At 42.1% G+C, this 6029-nt stretch overlaps 1 pseudogene; it reads right to left on the reverse strand.

Annotated features, from left to right (window-relative positions):
* Positions 1-2466: 2466 nt before the first annotated feature.
* LOC141127365 (protein DPCD-like) lies at positions 2467-3138 on the reverse strand (annotated as a pseudogene).
* Between the last annotated feature and the right edge of the window lie 2891 nt (positions 3139-6029).

Below are 6029 nucleotides of genomic sequence, written 5' to 3' on the forward strand. Positions count from 1 at the left end.
TTGCGCGGTCGTGCGACATGGCTCCCAAACAAATTGACGTCCTTTTTTCCCCACAAATAGCGCTTTCGTTTGGTGGTATTTGATCACCTCTTCGGGGTTTTTTTTGCACTATAAACATAAAAAGAGCGACAATTTTGAAAAAAAAGCAATATTTTTTAGTTTTTGCTATAATAAATATCCCCCAAAAATATATAAAAAAACATTTTTTTCCCTCAGTTTAGGCCGGTACTTATTCTTCTACATATTTTTGGTAAAAAAAAAATCACAATAATGCCCCGTACACACGGTCGGATTTTCCGATGGAAAATGTGTGATAGGACCTTGTTGTCGGAAATTCCAACGGTGTGTGGGCTCCATCACACATTTTCCATCGGATTTTCTGACACACAAAGTTGAGAGCAGGCTATAAAATTTTCCGACAACAAAATCCGTTGTCAGAATTTCCAATCGTGTGTACACAAATCCAACACACAAAGTGCCACGCATGCTCAGAATAAATAAAGAGATGAAAGCTATTGGCTACTGCCCCGTTTATAGTCCTGACGTACGTGTTTTACGTCACTGCGTTCAGAATGATCAGATTTTCCGACAACTTTGTGTGACCATGTGTATGCAAGACAAGTTTGAGCCAACATCCGTCGGAAAAAATCCTAGGATTTTGTTGTCGGAATGTCCGATCAATGTCCAACTGTGTGTACGGGGCATAAGTGTTTATTGATTGGTTTGCACAAAAGTTATAGCGTCCAAAAAATAGGGGATAGTTTTATGGCATTTTTATTAATAATTTTTTTTTTTGGACACCTTTGCACTATTTTGGGACCAATCACATTTATACAGCGATCAGTGCGATTAAAAATGCATTGATTACTGTGTAAATGTGACTGGCAGTGAAGGGGTTAACCAGGAGGGGGCGCTGCAGGGGTTAAGTGTGTCCTAGGGATGTGTTCTAACTGTGGGGGGGTGGGCTATGTGTGACATGACACTGATCACCACTCCCGATTACAGGGAGCAGTGATCAGTGTCAGTGTCATTAAGCAGAACGGGGAAATGCTGATGTAAACAAGCATTTCCCCGTTCTGCTTAATGACACTGATCACTGCTCCCTGTAATCGGGAGTGGTGATCAGTGTCATGTCATGTCTCCGTGAGACGATCGCGGACCATCGAGTGGACCATCGAGTCCACAGGACCCACAATCACACTCACGGAGCTCGCGGAAGGGTCGTGAGCTCTGTGAGTTGTTTGACTGTGCTATTTTGAATTCTGCATTTTGGTTTTGATTAACACAGTTTGCCATTCTTGACTATTGAGTTATCAGATCACTGTTTGTTTGATTGTGGGAAGTCTCCCATTAAACAAACTTCCTGTTCACTATATTTGTGTCTGTTTTACTGTGTTTGCAAGTACATTGTTTGCTAGATGTGCCAGAGGGGCTGGGACAGTTCTTGGGGTTGAGAGGCAGAGTACGGAACCAAACGTACTCAAGCGGCTCCTACGGTGGGTAGCGCTACATATAGTTTTATGTGACTCTTAACCCACATATCATAGATTTTTGATAATCTGTAGCTACCACCGTCATTAACAGTGATTCCCAAAATGGATCAGGCAAAAAGTTGTTTAATTTAGATGTAAACTAATGGTGTAATATGAGAATAAATATATAATTGTTTGAAATTGAACAGAGTGATGTCAGCAAAAATAGATTTTACCAAAAAATTACCAATTTCTTAGTTGACAAAAATTGACCACAGCAGAAACTCTTATGCCCTGTACACACGACCAATTTTGCTGTCAGAATAAACTCTGAAGGTTTCTCCGATGGAACTCCAACAGAATTCCATTCAAGCGGTCTTGCCTACACATGGTCAAACCAAAGTCCCACCAAAGTCCAACCGTCCATAACGCGGTGACGTACAACACGTACGACAGGACTAGAAAAAGGAAGTGCAATAAGCCATGAAGCCATGTTGCGTGTACGTACTCATCGTAGAGTTCATGCTGTGTGGAGGCTTGGTGTTGGGGTTCATTCTTTGACCCAAGCCCAGTCCATGAACAGGGTGGGGAGGAGTTCATGGACCAAGAATTGATTACTCCATTGTGAGCAATTCTCTCATATGCCTTTGCTTCGTGAGATCCAGGAGAATAATCCTGATGATTTCAGGAACTTTCTCAGGATTACAAACCCCATTTTTCACCGTCTGTTGGCTTTGCTGACCCCTTATATTAGCAGGCAGGACACCTGCATGAAGCAAGCAATCACTCCGGAGCAGAGGCTAGTCGCCACGTTGCGATACTTGGCGACTGGGAGAAGCCTGAAGGACCTCAAGTTCTTGACAGGCATCTCCCCCCAGGCTCTGGGGATCATTATCCCAGAGACCTGTTCTGCTATTATTCAGGTCCTGCAGAAGGACTATATTAAGGTAAGTTTTCTCCTTTAACATCACATTCTGTTGTATTTTAATGTTTGCTAATGTTTTGTATTTACATAGTTAACCTTCAATGATTTGAGCTCCTCCTGTAGCTCTTCTTCCACTGCCAGGATTTCCTTTGGTTTCTGATATGTTATAATGAAAGTGTTGTTTGCATGGGCAACGCTTAGAGTGCTCATATTCAGTTCTAAGTGACATCGATCTAGGTCTAGAATGGTGAACTTTTTATAATATTTCTTGTTGGTTGTCCGTACAATACAGGAACGCTCAGTCTTGTCTACCGTCACACTATATACATCTTTATAGTAAGGCAGATTGCGGTTTCTCCACTGAAAGCTTGTCTTGGTGTCCTTCCTCATAAACACAGGATTGGAACTGTTTTCTTTTAAGAAATAATTTTGTAGCACTGCGACCACTGGCAGTGGAGTTTCCCCAACTTAAGTCTGCCATTCACCATGCGCACCCAGGGCTGATTTCTGTCTCTATTTCCTTACCAATAACTCCTGTGTCTTGTGGTCATACTCTTCCACCATCTCCTTGCCATCTGCAAATCGATAGTGCACTTTTCTTCTGCCGTCCTGCAGGATAAAAGTCTTCTTAGCTGCTCTTAGGCTCTCCAGCCATAGCTGCACTGCCATTTTTCCCGGTTACGTTCTCTGTCACTATACCAACCAGCCAGTCACCATAACAGCCCGTACCGGCCTCTGCCTGTTACTATATCAACCTCAGCCAGGCCCTCCCTGCCAGCGGTCTGATACGGACACAACGCTCACCACGTGACCCACAACTACTATTTTTTTCATCATTCCCTAATTACCATGATTGTAATATGCTGTGAATGTCCCCTTTGTGCCCATGCATGCTGTAATCTTTTAATGCTCCTTTTTTGGCCTACATGCATATTTTCCTTCACTAACCTCCCCAGCATGCTATCCTGAGCCCATATACACCTAGCCTAGTCACTTAACAATGTATTTTGTCAGCTCCATTGTAGTGCTTTACCCCAAACACCCCCTAAAATGTGTGCAAATGTTATTGTTGTCCTTAAATTCAGGCAAACTCATCTCGAACCCAACCCCCCCTAAAATTTTTACAATGGACCATCAGAGGGGGTGATTAATCTGATAAGTGGGCCTTATATTTTTGTCTTTAAATACTCCTTAAAATAAAAGTTATACTGATATTGGCCAAGAATGTTTGTGTCTAATCTGCTTGCAATGTTATGTGCAAAAGTACTAATATTTTTTTTCTGTTTTGACTCCACAGCTTCCTTCAATGCCACATGAATGGCAGACTGTGGCCTCCCATTTTGCCGACCATTGGGACTTTCCCAACTGTGGAGGGGCTATAGATGGGAAGCTCATCCACATCGTGCCATCTCCTCATTTGGGGTCATACTATTTTAACTATAAGGGGTTTCATAGTATAGTGTTAATGGCGGTGGTGTCGGCATAATATGAGTTCCTCTATGTGGACATGGGGAAAAATGGCCGGATGTCGGATGGAGGAGTCTTCACCCAGACGGAGTTTTCCCAACGGCTCCAGAGTGGTGGCCTGGGATTGCCACCTGATGCGGACAACATTGATGGACTCCCGTTCATCTTTCTTGCTGATGAAGCGTTCGGTCTGGGTGAACACCTGATGAGCCCATTCCCCCAGAGGACTCTCACCCCAGAGAGGAGGATTTTTAACTACCAGCTGGCCAGAACCAGGAGAGTCATGGAGATGCCTTTGGGATAATGGCCAGCCGGTTCCATCTGTTTCTGACAGCCATACACATGGCGGAGTATAAACTCAACCACATAATCTTATGCTGCTGAATATTGCACAACTTTTTATGTAAAAATTCACAGAATTATATAGCCTCAGTTGGGCCGGAGGCGGGACTTATTGCTTCCGATCCTCTGACGGGCCTGGATACTGGCCATCCTGGCTTGGCACCCCAAAGCACCCGTGAAGTTCGGGAGAAATATATTAATTACTTTACAGGTAGGGGGGCCATTGCAATGCCAGAAAATGTCTACATTTTTATAATAAAAAAATATATCTGATAAAATCTTGAATTTTCTTTATTGCTTGTCTTTGTTTTTCTCCTAGTGCACTTGTAATGCCAAGTGGATTTTCCTTAAGTAAATAAGCCCCATTGTCACTGTAAACACCAAATTACTTAAAAAATGGGTATTGTTCATTGAAATAAGAAGCCACACATTGTTCATTAGCAAACATTTTACTCTGTGCACATTCACATGTGCGTTTTAAAATTTTGCTGTAAAATAATTTTTTTTTTTTTTTACAAACAGGCATGTTTTAAAACATAACATACACATCCCTGGAACTTACAAAGTTCAACGTATAAAAACTGAAGGCAATATCAGACATTATAGTGTCAAAAATGTCTTGATATTGCCTTCATCAGATGGGATGATGTCACCCCCGTAAAAGCCAAATTTTGAAGATGCATACAAATTGGGAGTCAAAATGGGTATTTCCCTCCTGATCTCATGTCAACATGTGCTATCTCCCATCATGGGGGATCAATGGACGTGTTTTGGGGGTGCAACCCCTTCCTCTCACCTACTAGAGTTACGAGGAAGGGGTTGCACCCACAAAACGCATACATTGAGATCCCCTGGTGGCAGATAGCACATGTTGACACATCATGTGCATCTTCAAAATTTGGCTTTAAAAATGTACGAAAAAACTATTTGTTTAGTCCAACAAATGGGAAAATGGATGGGATTTGAAAGAAATTTATATTCTCCCCAACACAACTATAATGTTCTTCATTTGTTGTTCCATAACATTCAGTTTCTTCCAAATAATGTCGATTTCCTCATTCCACATCATGATGTCGTGGATGAGCCTTAGGGCAATTGTCACTAGTGAAAGGTTCAGCTTGCTGTTCCACAACCAGCACATCACCTAAAAATTGGTTAAAAAACCATGTATTAGAAATATGCAGGCATACATATATTACCTGAAGGTGGGGTGTCAGACACTCACCTGTTTGGGTGTCAATCTCGCCGAATTCCTCCACCTCTCCTTCCTCCAGATCCTTGGGGGGTCTTGGGCTGATTTCCCCTTCTTGGTGAGTTGGGGGGTCCCTGGTGTCCTCCGAGTCTTTTCTCCCATATGGGAATGAAACAAAAGGTTTACTTATCACACAGATATTTCAGTCCATAAATAGGAATATGAAACATTGCTTGGAAGTGGGGTACAATTGTCTGTTTTGGGCAGAGTTCCAAGCTGAAGAAATGATTTTTGACCTTACCAAAGCTGGAATACTTAACTTTTTGTGACAATTTTCACACATGGAGACACCACAAGTATCCACTGGAGCACCTATGTGGGACACCTTAGTTTGTTCTTGTGTCCCACACTAGTGCTCCTAAATCCAGATGTGTAAACAGCTGCTGAGTGTCCTCTCCTTACATTACACTGAATCAAGCTTGCATTTCATTCTAGTTACAAACACATCCAGACATCAATGTACAAAAATTAATTTTATACAAATAGGCATGACCAAATGTATTTAACCAGTATCTGCCCAAAACATCGTATTTAATGAGCGAACAATGTTTCCTACAACCGATTACTGTGC

The sequence above is a fragment of the Aquarana catesbeiana genome, linkage group LG02 (assembly GCF_042186555.1).
Source record: "Aquarana catesbeiana isolate 2022-GZ linkage group LG02, ASM4218655v1, whole genome shotgun sequence".
Taxonomy (NCBI): domain Eukaryota; kingdom Metazoa; phylum Chordata; class Amphibia; order Anura; family Ranidae; genus Aquarana; species Aquarana catesbeiana.